This window comes from Protopterus annectens, chromosome 2.part2, assembly GCF_019279795.1.
Source record: "Protopterus annectens isolate FY-2018-M chromosome 2.part2, PAN1.0, whole genome shotgun sequence".
In the NCBI taxonomy this organism is placed as follows: domain Eukaryota; kingdom Metazoa; phylum Chordata; order Ceratodontiformes; family Protopteridae; genus Protopterus; species Protopterus annectens.
Window position 1 is genome coordinate 386,602,602 of NC_056730.1, and position 16,248 is coordinate 386,618,849.

A 16,248-nucleotide genomic window follows, 5' to 3' on the forward strand; every position below is an offset into this window, starting at 1 on the left:
ATTCCTCTCCACTTCTCCACACAATAACTGCAAATGCAAACAGTAGGTATTTAATGTCATCACTGCAGTTATGTTAATAATTTATTTTTCTTAAATGTAATAAAGACAAAGACAAAAGTCCTGTAAAGATTGAATAGTATGCAACATCTCTTAAACATACGAAAAGTTGGGTAATTCATTATATAGAGAAAAATCAGTTCCAACATATTAATCAGTTTTGGAAGCATGTTAATGTATGCTTGTGTATGGTAGACCTTGTCCACTTAAGTATGCTGGCTGCCTTTATAACTGGGTGCTACCTTGGGGTGAAACAGAGCATGAATGAAGTTACTTTTTGTTCAAAGAGTATATGATGATTGCCTCACTGGTTTAAGCAAAGGCACTAATATACCAATTCAAATACCATCTAGGGAATGGTCTTGGACTTGGGTACATGATGTTGATTTAGCCTTTATTTTAGAGATCTGGCCGAACAAAACTTTGGTCCTTACTTGTAGCTGCAGTGCCCCATGTTGTCAGTAATTCAGCTCACTTGAAAGGATCAGATATGGCACTTGTTAACAATTTGTTGTTAGTTCATGCTAAATCTAACCATCATAAACAATGGCAGTACCAACTAGGAACAGGGACAAACTGTGTTCTTCCTTATCTACCATCCACATAGTAGAGTGAAGATGCTCCTTCAGTTGTACAGGGCTTTCATCATTGATCCCTTGGGATGGATAGTTCTCAGTGATTCAGTATCTGAATCAATAAGTACCCTATTGCTCTGGTCAGAATTTCCTCTACGCTCTGGCTTCACTGTTATTTTTACCTCTGCAGTCTATTGCACAGGATGTACTGCACATTTGGTGAACCATCTTGATAATAAATAAGTGTCTTGGTCAATCCATAACTTTTTCTCGTTAGTTCACAGTAAATGTATCCAGTTATAAGCCCATCTTGAATCTCTGCAATGCAGGCGCCTGATGGCTGTAACTACTGGTCAATTTGTTCCCTCCCTCCACTCATTGTTTTCACTACCCACTGGAGGCAGTTTGTTAATTTCTTGCAGCCTACCAGAGATCTCACCACAGAGTTTCTTTACTCCTCTTGATGTACACCTCATTCACTGGTCCCTTTACGAGCCCTGGACTGATACCACTTGGTTCTTTTCAGATAAGCTGATATCACTGAAGACACTATCTGCTTCCATTATAATCCCATAAGGACACTGTAGTTCTGCAGAGAGTCACTTTCTCAACTGTGTAAAGTGTTTCAGATAATAGGTTACCATAAGGAGAGCTCTGATTTTATGCATGACTTACTACCTGCAGTTTGGACCCAAACTCTATTAGGCTGACTTTTGAGCCAGTTATCAGCTCATCATTTTTTTTTTTAAATCAAGCAAATCATGCAGTTTTTCCTTTTAAATTAAATTTCCATAGAGTATAATGAAACAGTAGTATCAGACATGGATGAATTATACACATGGTACAATACTTCCATTTTGTTAAACAGCAAGATTAAGTATTTTAGCTTTGTTTCTTGTATGATCAAAATCATAAAAATAAATTATTTTACTTCAGTTTACCATAAAACAATTTCCAAGGCCTGATCACCCCCTTATGCTGGAGATTGTGTGGTCACTTGGGATTTCCAACTATATCCTGATTCTTATCTAGTCGCATACATTTTGTAACCAACAAATAGCTAATCTAAATGCATATTAATGTGCTCTCTGCCCCGCCAACAATAACAATAAAAAATAATAGGTTTATTTAGCTTTTGCCTTCATGTCCTTGCTCTTCATAACAATAGCTAACCAACAATTCACAGCCCATAATAAAGCACTTTGATTCACAACACATATAGGTTAATAGGTTCATAGGTAGGTACTGGGCTATCTGCCCGAAGGCATATATTAGCCCAGCCACGTTGTGCGGTATTCACCGCCCCTTTGGTTAGTTCCCTAGGCCCTTGATCTAGCAGCTAGTACCCTTGGCTCTTATCTAGTAGAGCTGTTAGTATGATCCCTCGTGTGAACTTTCTGTTACCCATCCACTCATCAAGGTTCCTCTTGAAGAGTGATAGTGAGGGACTCTGTCTTATGTAGATCGGGACCTTGTTCCATAGCAAGGGAAGTCTTTGCGAAGGGAATCTATCCCTCCAGCATGTTCTATTTATTGTTGTGCTGAGGTTTATATCCCTAGAGCATGTAGCTCGAGTAGATTTGGTTTTGCTAAGATGGAGCATGTTCAACAGTTCTGGGTTGGACATGGCTCTGTATGTTAGACAGAGATCACCTCTGAGAAGGTGGTATGCAACAGAGAAAAGCCTTAGTTTTTTCAATCGTGCTGCATAGGGCAACTGTTTGAGGCCAGTAATCCTCTTAGTGAGGTACCTCTGTGGTCTCTCCAGCTGCTGGAGATGGCTAGCCAGATACATTCCAGTTGGTGCATTGTACTCAATAATGGGTCTGATGAGGGAAGAGTAGAGGGGCACCACTACATCCTTAGATCTTGATGCAAACCCTTTTGTGATCAGATGGGACACATAGAAGGATTTTCTAACCACCTTGGCAACATGGTTATCAAAGGAAAGCTGACTATCTACTTGGGTCCCTAGATCCCTTATTACTTCTTCAGATTTCAGGGAGTTACCTCCTATGTGGTAGTTCGCGGGTACTCTGTTTTTTCCAAAGGGGATTACTATATATTTTTTAGCATTTAGCTTGAGACCATGGCTTTGACACCATGCATTAGTCTCATTAAGGCCTTTCTGGAGGATATCCATGTCAGCCTGAGACTCTATTATAGCACCCAGTTTGCAGTTGTCCGCAAACTTGGTCAGCCACAGCCCTTCAGTGCTTGCCTGTACTTCTGAGAAGTATATGCCAAACAGGAGGGGCCCCAGGACAGAGCCCTGAGGCACACCACTCATTACTGGTCTAGATTCGGACATAGATCCCACTAATCTTACTTTGTGGGATCTGTCTGAGAGCAAGTTTGCGATCCATCTTGTGACGTAAGGGTTTATGCCCAGGTTGGTGACTTTATTAATAATACCCGAATGGAGAATGGTGTCAAATGCTTTAGCAAGGTCAAGGTAAGCCGTGTGTACCTGTTTTCCCTTATCTATAGCCTGAGTAACTGTCTCAAAGAAGTCCACCATGTTCAGGAGGCATGATCTGCCCTTGATGACGCCGAACATTGTGGGGTCAAGTGTTTGGAGGTTCACAATCTCTCCATTTATGACTTCCGTAATGATTCGCTCCATTGCCTTACAGATCAGACTGGTCAGGCTTATTGGTTGGTAGTTCCTAGGGTCGGTTGTGGGCCCACCCTTGTGCAGTGGAACCACCATTGCTCTGTGCCATTCTATTGGCACATATCCTGTCGAGAAGCTGAGACTGAACAGGGTATTCAGATGTGGGGTTAATCAATTTTGGAGCTTGCGTATGACACAGCCCGGGACACCATCTGGTCCTGTGGAGGCAGTGTTTTTAGCTTTAGTTAGAGCCTTATTAACCAATGTATCAGTAATACTTGGAGTTACACAATCCCCTGGAATAGTAATAGGCCCTGTAGGTAGTGGGGGGGGGGGGGGAATTTGCACTGAACCTGTCAGCCAAGATGTTGGCAATGTCAGTGGGGTCAGTGTATTTTGCTCCATTTTGTACTAGCTCAGAACAGACCTGAGCGTTGCCATTTAGGTTTTTGACATAACCATAGAAGGCCTTATGGTTATCCTTGGCAACTTTCTTTTTGAAATTGGCTTTAGTTGACTTGATGAGGGCCCTCAATTTCTTACTAATGCTGATCAGGGATGATTTTTCTACTTGAGATTTGGCCTTTTCTTGTATAAGTCTCCTCCTTTTATTGTATAGTTTGCTTATGGCCAGGTTCCACCAGACTGGTTACTTCTTGCTTGAGGAAGGAGTCTTGGTTTTATTTGGGATAGCATGGTCTATGCAATCCTGAAAATGCATATAAAGTGCCTTGGTGTAGGATTCTGCATCCTGGATATCATTATCCTTCTGCAAGGGAATAGTGAAGCTTTCCACTTCTGATGCAAGTAGTTTGAAGTTTGCTTTGGAAAGGTTTTTTATGATGGTTTCTTTGACTGGGGGACGTGGAGGGGTGAGGATGTCCAGGGTTATCAGTTTGTGGTCTGATCTGACCAGAGACGGAGTGATAATGGGTGTGGTACAATGGGCACCCATATTTATGATGACTAAATCAAATATGTTGTCCCCTCTAGTGGGAGAACATACGAGTTGTTCAAGAGCATTTGAATTTATAAATTCTATGAACCACTGGGCATAGGAGTTAGAACTTTGGTAGTTCACCCAGTCTATACCAGGGTAGTTGAAATCACCCAAACTTATGGTGTTGGGTAGGACCTTTATATTTTCCAATGCCTCAAGGAATGCTGAGTGAGCATCTTGGGACATGGTGGCAATCTATAACAGGCTACGACTAGAAATGTGGTTTTGCCTGCTGATACTTGTGCATGGATGATCTCTGGGGCATCATGCTGCGCCACTAACCTGGAGATGTGGGTATCCTTGATAAATATGGATACACCTACGCCCTTTGTACTGCAATCCAGTAACTGAGGCCGAAAGGTATGATATGAATTGTAACCTGGTAGTGCTGGGGTGCTCTCTGGAGCCTTGAACCAGGTTTCCGTCACTGCACAAACATCGATTTTCTCCATACTGAGGAGTGCCTCGAATGCATGCATTTTGAGGTTGAGACTTCTGGTGTTGAGTAGCATTACTCTAAGTTTTTCGCTACCTGTGCTGGTTACGGTGGTTGGTTTGTCCTTTGAGCCTTGCCTAAAAAAAGGCACTACGGGGAAAGCAAGAGCCTTGGCCAGTATTTGAAAGCCTAGGGGTGACAGGTGCAAACCATCTCTGACGAAACAGCGGGGCTTGCCTATCATGTCATCCCAGACAGACAGACAGACACTAGATCCCCTTAGAATGACACCAGAAGCTTAGCCAATTGTTGAAATTGATCATTTTGTCTTTGTATTGTGGTATCATTCTAGGTGAAGGTAGTATGCTACTCAAGGTCAGGGTCATACCAGCTTGGGCTACATGATCAGAGAGCTCCTCAATGTCTCTTTTCATGCAGTCCAGGGAGGTATATCTTAGATCATTCACACCAACATGTACAATGACAGCGTCATACTTGTACTTGTTTTGGAGTAACCTAAGTACCTGTGTTATGTGGCGGATCCTAGCACCCGACAGGCAGCTGACAGTAACCTTCTCCTTGTTCAGCCTGGTGAGTGGAACATCTGTGTGCCTTACTATAGAGTCTCCTATTACTAGCATGTTGGGTATGGTGTTTTGCCTTAGGGGCTGTCATGAGGCACACTGCTGAGGTGAATTATGTGTTTTCTGACTTGTGTTTGGAGGTGCAGGTTGCTTGCTTTGGAGGGCCCTGTTTCTTTTTCAGATTGGTACATAGTGCCTCCGAATATGTTTTTGTGTATTATGTGTATGTTTTGCTGGTGCTTGTTTTGTAGATCCATGTGTGACTGGTGGTGTAATGCTAGTGTGTCTCTTCTCCTCTTGACTGTCTGTTACAGTCATGGGTTGAGAGCACTTAGCCTCCAGTCTGGCTGTGTATTTGCATCTCTCACAAGTGTTTGTGTCTAGAGGTATGAGGAGAGAGTTGTCTGTATACATGAGGCAGTTGTGACATTGCCTCAGGATGCCCAATTCCACCAGATGAACTGGAGAGTACACCTGAAGCTGACCTCTGGACATGCTTGGAAAAGTAAATTTCACTTGTCTTGCGAACAAGCGAGGGTCTTATGCTGTATTATAATAGTGCTGTCTAGGAGATTTGGACAAGTGCTGATTTGGGTTATGTAAGTGCTGCAATAAGAGCAGTTGATCTGAAGCACTTGAGTTGAGGCTTGCCTAGTTCTAAAGGAAAATTTGCAGCGCAGACTTTGTGGAGCCAGGAATAGTATACCCCAGCTAACCGGCGCAGCCCGATGCTGCTCTATGCACAAGACCACGCAAAAAGAGAGTTGCAGGGTTTTAAGAGAGAGAGAGATCAAGGAGTTTGGAATTGACCCAAAATGGCCAATAAAACTAGAGTTTCTAGGCAGTAACCACTCCTACAGGGACAGGCAAGCTGCTCAGTGTTAACCACTGCCACTGGTGAACGCAGAGACTTCACTTTAGTCCAAGTAAGCACTGGCCTCCAAGAAACTTACAAACAGTTCAGAACAGCAACTCTGTAACTGAACTTTTTTTAAATTATAGAAAGTGGGAAAATAGCAAGATTTTTTTTGTTTTTGTTTTTGTTTAAGGATAGCAGAGACACACAAGTAGCAAACTAGTCAGAACAGTGCAATAAATGACCCCAACACGTGTGTGCTAGGCCAGAGGCAGGTAAAATGCAATTTTAAGAAAAAACGATTTTAAAGTAAGTGCAACACAAAAATGCAATAAACAGGCTCTAGGTATGTTCTAAATACTGTTTCTAACACAGATATCACTTTTGCAAGCAGGAAAATGCTGAAAAGTAGGTGGCAATGCAGTTTTTCTAAGAAATAAATCAGAAGAAAATACTTAAAATCTCAAAAGTGGCTCCTTTTTTCTCTCAGCATTTTCTCCTCTTGGTAGGTGCTTCAGCAACAACTATCAAGCCTGGAAATACGCCAAATCACGCGGCTGCAGGGTTTTAAGAGAGAGATATCAAGGAGTTTGGCTGCAGGGTTTTAAGAGAGAGATATCAAGGAGTTTGGAATTGACCCAAAATGGCCAATAAAACTACAGTTTCTAGGCAGTAACCACTCCTACAGGGACAGGCAGGCTGCTCAGTGTTAACCACTGCCACTGGTGAACACAGAGACTTCCCTTTAGCCCAAGTAAGCACTGGCCTCCAAGAAACTTACAAACAGTTCAGAACAGCAACTCTGTAACTGAACTTTTTTCTTAAATTATAGAAAGTGGGAAAATAGAAAGTTTTTTTGTTTTTTTGTTTTTGTTTAAGGATAGCAGAGACACACAGTAGCAAACTAGCATGTGCCAGTCCACAGCTTGGTCTTGATTTACAACAATAAGATCATCACTATATAACACACCATATTCAGTCAGCAGATGACACTGTTAACATACACTCTTCATTAAGTACTACAGTAATTTACCCGTATAAGCCTAGATGAAGATATATTGATATATGTGTCAGTATGGATAAATAAATTCATAGATACATAGATACTCCAATGTCAGTAAGTCATATGACAAGTCACTCCATTTTCTATGTGTTTGCAAAAACCACTTCCTCAGTACCAGGGTTTGCACCAACCACATCTTTAGACCAGAGAGGGATTGTGATGGAGTATCTATATTTGTTAAAGACCACATCACATCAGAGCAGATTCCTCAAAACCCACCAAATTAACTTACTGAGACACAAAACCTACAAAATGAAACCAACTGTCAGACCATAGCATCTTACAGGACTCTCCCAATGCCCTCTAAAAACCATGTTGGATTCCTAAATGTACTGGATGAACTTCAAATATACAAGGACCTTATCATTCTGGAAGGCTTTAAGTACCTTTCAATAAACTGGGATACCTATTCCTCAAATGGAAGTTATGCCCAAAAGTTACTTGATTTCATAAACAAGAACTCCCATCTCTTGAGCCCACTAGAGGACAAACATTCTTGACTGTGTTCTTCAATATGTTTTCTGTGCTTCCTTTGTTGATAGTTTCTTTGTTTATTGTAAGTGTCATGCTGTGGCTGAAACAAGTTCCATGAGTCTCAGTATACTACCTATTTTACAAACTTAATAAATAAAATAAATATATAGAGGTGGCATAAATATATAGAGGCTACTTTCCTTAAGCTGTAGTTGAAGTTTATTCAAGAGGTGGGAATACTTAGTCTGGAATATGAATCTATCATGCCAACATTTCTTACTTATCTGTTGAAGGTTTACCTTCTTTAACTGAGTATATGAGGAAACATTTGCTCTATGAAAGAACAGGAGGTCAAAGATGTTTGGATCTTTCATGACTTGAAAGGCTACATATTATCCTCAAGGAGGGGTCTTTAAGAAACTGAGTACATGAAAAGGACAGTTAACATGTCCTGACAATTAAGATTTTTGATGTTACTAATCTTTTTAGTAAGAAATCTCTGAGGTCTCTCAAGTGAGAGATATGTTTAGAACAATACATGCCAAAAGTTGCATTATATTCGATACAGATTCTGATGAAATATGACTAAAGGGAATTTAAGACTTCTCTGAATCTAGAAGAGATACCTTCGGACATTAGATGAGCTTGAAAGAAGGCATTCTGGACTAGTGTGGAGGCATGATAGTCAAAAGGTAAGAAATTATGAACGACAGTGCCTAGATCACTTACAACAGTGTCTGACTGGGGAGGTCACCTTTATGGCATAGGAAGCTGTTTTGTTTATCAAAATTAGCTGTACTACATTTTTTTACATTTAATTTGAAAGAATCGTCTTTGCTCCAATTGTTAACATTGCCTAGCCCATGTTGTAGAAATTGTGAGTCAGCAGAAGAAAAAATAACATCTCACAATTTCCAATCATCTGCAAACTTGGATAACTATAGGCTAGGAATGCTGGTCTGAAGGTCTAAGAAATAGGTACCAAATAGGAGACGGCCTAACATCACTGATTTCTTTGATACACCACTAGTAACTTTTTTTTTACTCTCAGAAGTGGAACCTGTGACTTTAACCATGTCTGTTTTGTCAGACAACTAGTTAGCTATCCACCACACAACACAAGGACATATACTCAGATTTATAAGACTGTCAATAATGTCTCCATGAAACAGAAAATACACCCCTGGGATCACTTCATTGGCTCTACTTGACAGAGGATCAGTTAATTAATCAATGGGGTGGCAAAAGCTGACACACTCTGGCTAGGCTTGTAAATGCCCTCGGGTAGATAGCCTAGTATCTACCCATGAACCTATAAAGAATGGTGTCAAAGGCCTTGGCAAGTACAAATATGCAGTTAAAGAGGCAGGACCTTCATTTGACAAGGCAGAATTGATAATGGCCCATGGTTAAGAGATGTTTAATGTCCATATTAATGTGGTCTGAGATAATTGTTTTCAAAGCATTATATACGAGACCAGTAAAACGAATGAGTCGGTAGCCACCAGAGTCTGTGGATGAGTCACCATTGTGTAACAGCATTACAATGGCTGCTGTCTAGTCTTCAATAATGTAACCAGTATAAAGGTTTGGATTTAAACACTTTAGTTGAAATGCTTCACATAAGCCATACCTGATACTGATAAATGGAAAACCTGATATTATATCAAGGTTCACGGATGAGTTATTCCTAGCTTTTTAGATGGCTGACAGAAATTGCTCCATATTAATTAAAGGGTGGTGCTGTGACTGTGGAATCAGTGGAATAGTTGTAATTGAGGGTGGAATAGGTTCATACATTGGTATTAGGCTATCAGCCCTAGGGCCTATACAAGCCTAGCCCTAACAATTCCCTGGCTATTTCTTCCCACAGTATTTACTTCCCTGGACCCCTGTCTAGCAGGGCGACTGACATGATCCCTGGGGTGAATTTCCTATCTCCCATCCAATCATCAAGGTTCCTTTTGAAGAGGGCCAAAGAGGTGCTCTGCTTGACATGTATAGGCAGTCTATTCCAGAGTTGGGGGAGTCTCTGAGTCAGAAACCTGTCCCTCCAGCATGTTTTGTTCATTGTGATGACAAGGTTTAGGTTCATAGGTTCATAGGTTCATAGGTTCATACTAGGCTATCTGCCCTAGGGCATTTACAAACCTAGCCAGAGTGTGTGTGGCTTTCACCACCCCTTAGGATGAGAATACTATACCCATTAGTTTGCTGTGCCTCTGTCCAGCAGTGATACAGAGATGATTCCCGGGGTAAACCTACGATCTCCCATCCACTCGTCAAGATTTCTCTTGAACAGAGTTAGTGAGGGGCTCTGCCTCACATGGACTGGGATTCTGTTCCATAGTGTAGGGAGTCTCTGGGTGATGAATCTGTCCCTCCAGCACGTCCTATTTATATCCATGTTGAGGTTTAAGTCTCTTGCTCTCGTGGCTCTGGTGGATTTGGATTTTTTGAGGTGGAGCATGTCCATTAATTCCGGGTTGGACATGGCCTTGTATGTCAGGCACAGGTCACCTCTGAGCAGGCGGTATGCGACTGAATAGAGCTGGAGTTTCTTCAGTCGGGCATCGTATGACATATGTTTGAGCCCCTTTATCCTTTTGGTGAGGAACTTTTGAGGTCTTTCCAACTGCTGCAGGTGTCGGGTAAGGTACATTCGAATGGGCGTTGTACTCAATCATTGGTCTGATAAGTGAAGAGTACAGGGTACAATGACCTCTCCTGATCTGGATGTGAATCCCTTCATGATCAGGTGGGCAATGTAGAAGGTCTTCCTAACCACTTTGGCAATGTGAGTGTCAAAAGAGGTTACTGTCAACTTGGGTCCCCAGGTCCCTGATAACTTCTTCCGTGTTTAATGGATTACCACCTATGTGGTAATTAGGGATTACCTTGTTTTTCCCAAAGGGTATGACTATACTTTTTTGGCATTTAGCTTAAGGCCATGGCTCTGGCACCAGTTATCCATTTCTATGAGACCTCTCTGGAGGATGTCTGTGTCTGATGGAGTGTCAGTTATGGTGCCCAGTTTGCAGTCATCTGCAAATTTTGTCAGCCACAATCCCCCTGTGTTTGCCTGTACTTCAGAAAAATAAATGCCGAACAAGAGGGGGCCCAGGACTGAGCCCTGTGGGACACCGCTCGTGACCGGCTTAGAGTCTGACATGGCACCAGCAACTCTAACCCTGTGTGTTCTGTCCTTCAGCCAGTTTGCAACCCATCTTGTGACATATGGGTTTACATCTAAGCTGATGAGCTTTTCTATGATGCCCGAGTGGGGTATTGTGTCGAGCAGCTTTTGCTAGGTCAAGGTAGGCGCTGTGAACTGGCTTACCCCCAGCAATAGCCTTAGTGACTGTTTCGAAAAAGTCGACCAAGTTCAAGAGGCAGGATCTGCCCTTGACAAAGCCAAATTGGGTAGGATCCAGTGTCTGTAGGTCCCCAATGTCTTTGTTATGAGTTCCATTATGATCCTCTCCATAGCTTTGCAGACAAGGCTCGTCAAGCTTACGGGCGGTAATTTCCAGGGTCCGTAGAAGCACCGCCTTTGTGGAGTGGGACCACAGTTGCCGTCACGCTGTTCTTTGCACGTATCCTGTAGTAAGGCTAAGATTAAACATCAGCCTTATGTGTGGGTTTAGTTCCTCATTGAGTTCGTAGCACACAGCCGGGGACACCGTCTGGTCCCATTGATGCTGTGTTTTTGCTTTAGAGAGCAGCTCTCACCTGGGCATCTGAGATGTTTGGGAGGCTAGACTCTGGTGGGATAGATATTTCTCCTTTTGGAGAAATTTTCACTGAACCTGTCTGCCAGTATGTTGGCAATGTCTGTGGGTTCAGTGATTTTTATCATTTTGGACTAATTCTGAGCATATCTGGGAGTTTCCACCCAGGTTTCTAACATAGCTAAAGAAGGCTTTATGATTGTCTTTTGTGTCATTAGCGATTTTTCTCTCAAAGTTAGTTTTTGCTAGTATTGATCTCAGGAAAGACTAATAAACAAAGGACAAACGTAAATGTAGTGGAAGGAACAGAGGAAGTGCAAGCAGATGTAGAGGATGAAGAAAGTGAAATTTTAGATTTGGCATTACTGAACTTGGAGCTCTATTTGGCAGATACAAAACCGGAAGTTACACTTCTGGTGGAAGTAAGGGAAGTGAAATTCTTGTGTGACTCAGGAGCGTCACGAACTTTGATACACCCTTCAAAGTTACCAGAATATTCTGAATCACCTGACTATATATTAGTGAAAGCAGCAAATGGACAGCTATATAGGGAGCCACTCTCCCATGATATAGCGATAACTGACCCTGTTTCAGGTATGACTCAGAAAAGTAAAATTGTAGTTTCTGCAAAATGTCCAGTAAACTTACTGGGAAGAGATCTTATGCAGATATTTGGCATAGCGGTAGTTCCTACTATGCAGGGTATGGAAGCACAAAGACAAATGGATACTTTTGTGGTGCGACCGGAGGGTGAATCTTTTTACTGGTACAGCCAGGACCTAGTTACAACTGGTCCAGGGGCAGTAACCAAAGAACTGATGAATGTAGCCATCCCCTCCCTTGACACTGACCGACAGCATTTGTTACATTGTACTCTATACTACTGCAGCATGCCAGGACCTGATAAAGAATATGAGCAAGAGTTGTTCAAAAATCCTGCTAACCGATTAGTATTACGAACCTTGTATTGGGATACTGAGGGAAACAGTGTGGTAAGCTGTTCACTACCTCAAGAATTCATGACACTGTACAAATCTAATAGACTACCACATGTTAGCTTAACAAAAAACAAGAATATGAAATGGGCGGACTTAGGAGAAAAAGTAACAAGATGGGAAAAACAAACTGATTTAGAATTAGAACAGGGAGTACAAAAACAGAAATTGAATTGGCTAACACAGACACGTCCAGCTGTACACTTACAAACTAGTGAAGGCAGCTGATTAGCATTCTTGTTAGAAGAAGAAGAAAAAGCCTTGTGTGATATACCAAACATTCTTTGGTCAACAGGTAAATCAGATGTAGGACTTATTCGAACAGCAGGACCAGTAACCATTATACCAAAATCAGCATTTAGACCACAAAAAAGACAATACCCCTTGAGGAAAGATGCAGAGCAAGGAATCAAGCCTATAATAGCAGCATTACTCAAGGAAGGAGTACTGGTAGAATCTCTGGATTCACCATGTAATACCCCTCTATTTCCTGTTAAAAAAGCAAACGGGGAATGGCGGATGGTACAGGATTTACAAGCCGTAAACAATGCAATAATACTCAGAGCACCTACGGTGCCAGACCCACACACCTTGTTGAACGATTTGAAGCCACAACAAAAATATTTTACTGTGGTAGATATAAGCAATGCTTTCTTTTCAATACCTATACACCCTGATAGCCAGTATTGGTTTGCATTTACATTTCAAGGTAAAAGATATACCTATACTCGGCTACCACAGGGATATTGTGAAAGTCCAACGATATTTGCACAAGAAATGGCAAGCAACCTGGCAGGGTTTACTCCACCAGGAAGTAGTCAGATTCTACTTTATGTAGATGACATCTTGCTAGCAGCCCCTACCCAACACCAATGCAGGGAAGATACGATAGCATTATTGAAATTTTTAGCAGCACAGGGACACAAAGTAAACAAAAGTAAGTTACAACTCTGGAGAAAACAGGTTAGATACCTACACTGAAGGTAGAATATTAGACGAAGACAGAAAAACAGCGATTTTACAGGCACCCAAACCAGCAACCAAGAAGGAAATGATGTCCTTCTTGGGAACGACTAATTTTTGTTGAAGCTGGATATCAAACTATGCTTTAGAATCTGCTCCATTGGCTGATTTAATATATAAAACACCAATGGCAGCACAAGATGTATTACAATGGACACCTGAAGCAGAAACAGCTTTCTGCAGACTAAAACAATTGATAGCTTCATCACTAGTTTTAGGACTTCCAAATTACCACAAAAGATTTTTTCAAACCGTAGATTGTAGACAGGGATACATGACGTCAGTTTTGATGCAACAGCATGGGAATAAGCAATGCCCCATAGCTTACTATTCATCACAGTTAGATCCAGTGGCACGATCATTGCCTCACTGTGTGCAAGCAGTAGTCGCAGCTGCAATGGCAGTACAGGCTTTGGCCTCAGTGGTGTTATTCCACCCTCTCACATTGAGAGTGCCTCATGCAGTCGCGATAATTTTACTGCAAGAAAAAATAGAATATCTATCTCCTGCTAGACATCTTTCATGTATGACCATACTGCTGAGCCAACCTCATATGGTAATTGAACGTTGTACAACATTAAATCCATCAACGTTACTTCCAATTCCTGTGGATGGCACACCACACAGTTGCCTGCAGGAAATTGAGCAAATAACTTTGCCCAGACAAGACCTCACTGATATGCCCTTGGATGATGCCGAGGTGACATTGTATGTGGACGGTTCATGCAGAAAGGGTCCTACAGGGAAAAATCTAGTAGGGTATGCAGTAGTTACAGATACAGAGATTTTAGAAGCCCAACCCTTACAGCATAACCTGTCTGCTCAAGCAGCAGAATTGATAGCCTTAACACGGGCTTGCACTCTAGCGAAAGACAAATGTGTGAACATATATAATGACAGTCAGTATGCTTTCTCTATAGTGCATGTTTTTGCACAGCAATGGAAAAATAGGGGAATGATAACATCTACTGGCAAACCGATTAATCATGCGCAACTTATTTTGAACTTATTAGATTCTATTCAGTTACCTACTAAAGTAGCTATTTGTAAATGTTTAGCTCATACAAAACAGCAGGATGCAATTTCAAAAGGAAATGCAAAAGCTGATGCAGCTGCAAAACAAGCAGCCTCAGACTCAGAAACTTTACTTTTAACCGAGGAATTACAACCCTCTGAGATTTTAGATTTAGAAATGTTAAAAACGATGCAGACATTGACTACAAAAGCTGAGAAACAGAAATGGGAGAAACGAGGTGCAATCCTCGAAAATGGACTGTACATCTCCAAAGAGAAAAAGCCAATATTGCCGTCTAATTTATTTAGATATACAGCTTTATTGAGCCATAGGCAGAGCCATGTCTCAACAGGGGGGATGGTACAGTTAGTAAATCGAATATTCCAAACATATGGATTCACAAACTTTACACAAAAATTTTGTGCAGCATGTCATATCTGTAACAAACATCATGCACAAGGAGCCTTTAAACCCAAGCAAGGGATTTTTCCTATACCACCATATCCGTTCCATACTATCTGTATGGATTTCATAGAACTGAGCAAATGTGAAGGGAAAAAATACTGTTTAGTAATTATAGACATGTTTTCCAAATGGGTAGAAGCTTTTCCAACTAAAAATCCGGATGCGGCAACAGTGGCAAAAGCCCTAATAAAAGAAATAATTCCTAGATTTGGCATACCGGAAAGAATCTATAGTGACAATGGGACACACTTTGTTAATCAGACGATTCACCAACTTGGGAGATTCTTTGGGATCTCCTTGAAGAATCATTGTGCTTACCACCCACAGTCTGCAGGACTGGTGGAAAGGTACAATGGAATTTTAAAAATCAAGTTGTGGAAGTTAATAAATGAAACACAGAAGAATTGGATTTGCTGTTTGCCTTTGGCACTACTGAGCATGAGAACAGTTCCAAATGTAAAGGGTTTGACCCCCTTTGAAGTGATATTTGGAAGGGCATATTATGTGCCACAGTGGAAAGCTCTCATGCCTGCAGAACTAGAGGCTGACAGCTCATTAGCTAGCTATATGAGGAAACTGTTAACAAATAAAACTGTTTTGCAGTTGAACTCTTTTTCAGATAGAGGACAGACCAGACCATTGGAAGCAGTGCTGACCCCAGGGTCCTGGGTGTGGTTGAAGGTCACGAAGAGGAAAAATTGGACGAGTCCGAAGTGGGAAGGACCATACCAGGTACTGTTGGCGACGCCTACTGCAGTCAAAGTTGCTGAGAGGTCGTCCTGGGTCCACCTGACGGTAAAGAATTTTCAGCTTGATAAACATTTTGTGACTGACACACAACAAAGGCAGGATGGCCAAGAGCAAAATGAGTAAAAATACAGATCAACCCCGAAGATATTGTTTAATCATCTTGCTAACTATGCACTTATTGACTATGATTGTGGTGACTTTCCTTTTGTTGTGGTTCTTCCTACATATAACCACACAAATGAAAGTGGAGAAACGTGATGAACTGTCTATAGACTGGCATCCAAACTTTAACACATACCTAGCTATGAAGCGTGTATATATAGAGACTATGAACATTTCAAACTGCTGGGTTTGTACTGCTATACCAACAGCATATGGAGGACTGTTGATGTCCGCTGTCCCCTTGGGGATAAATGAGACTTGGGAAAATTTACTTTTTGATACAGGTTCTGTAAAATCACAGGACAATATTGCATTGTATTTACCTATTACACAGAGAGGAATTGTATGTTTCTATAAAAATGATACACTCCAAGTGGGTTGGAGTAACTGTAACATAACTGTATCTTATAAATGCTATATTAAAACTAAAGATAAAAGCACTAGT

The 16,248-nt window shown here is 41.5% G+C and overlaps 1 protein-coding gene across 1 annotated transcript in view; it reads right to left on the minus strand.

Moving 5' to 3' along the window:
• Positions 1-16,248, minus strand: part of CDC20B (cell division cycle 20B) — a 453,794-nt gene that overhangs the window by 230,441 nt on the left and 207,105 nt on the right. The gene's annotated exons all lie outside the window — the stretch shown is intronic.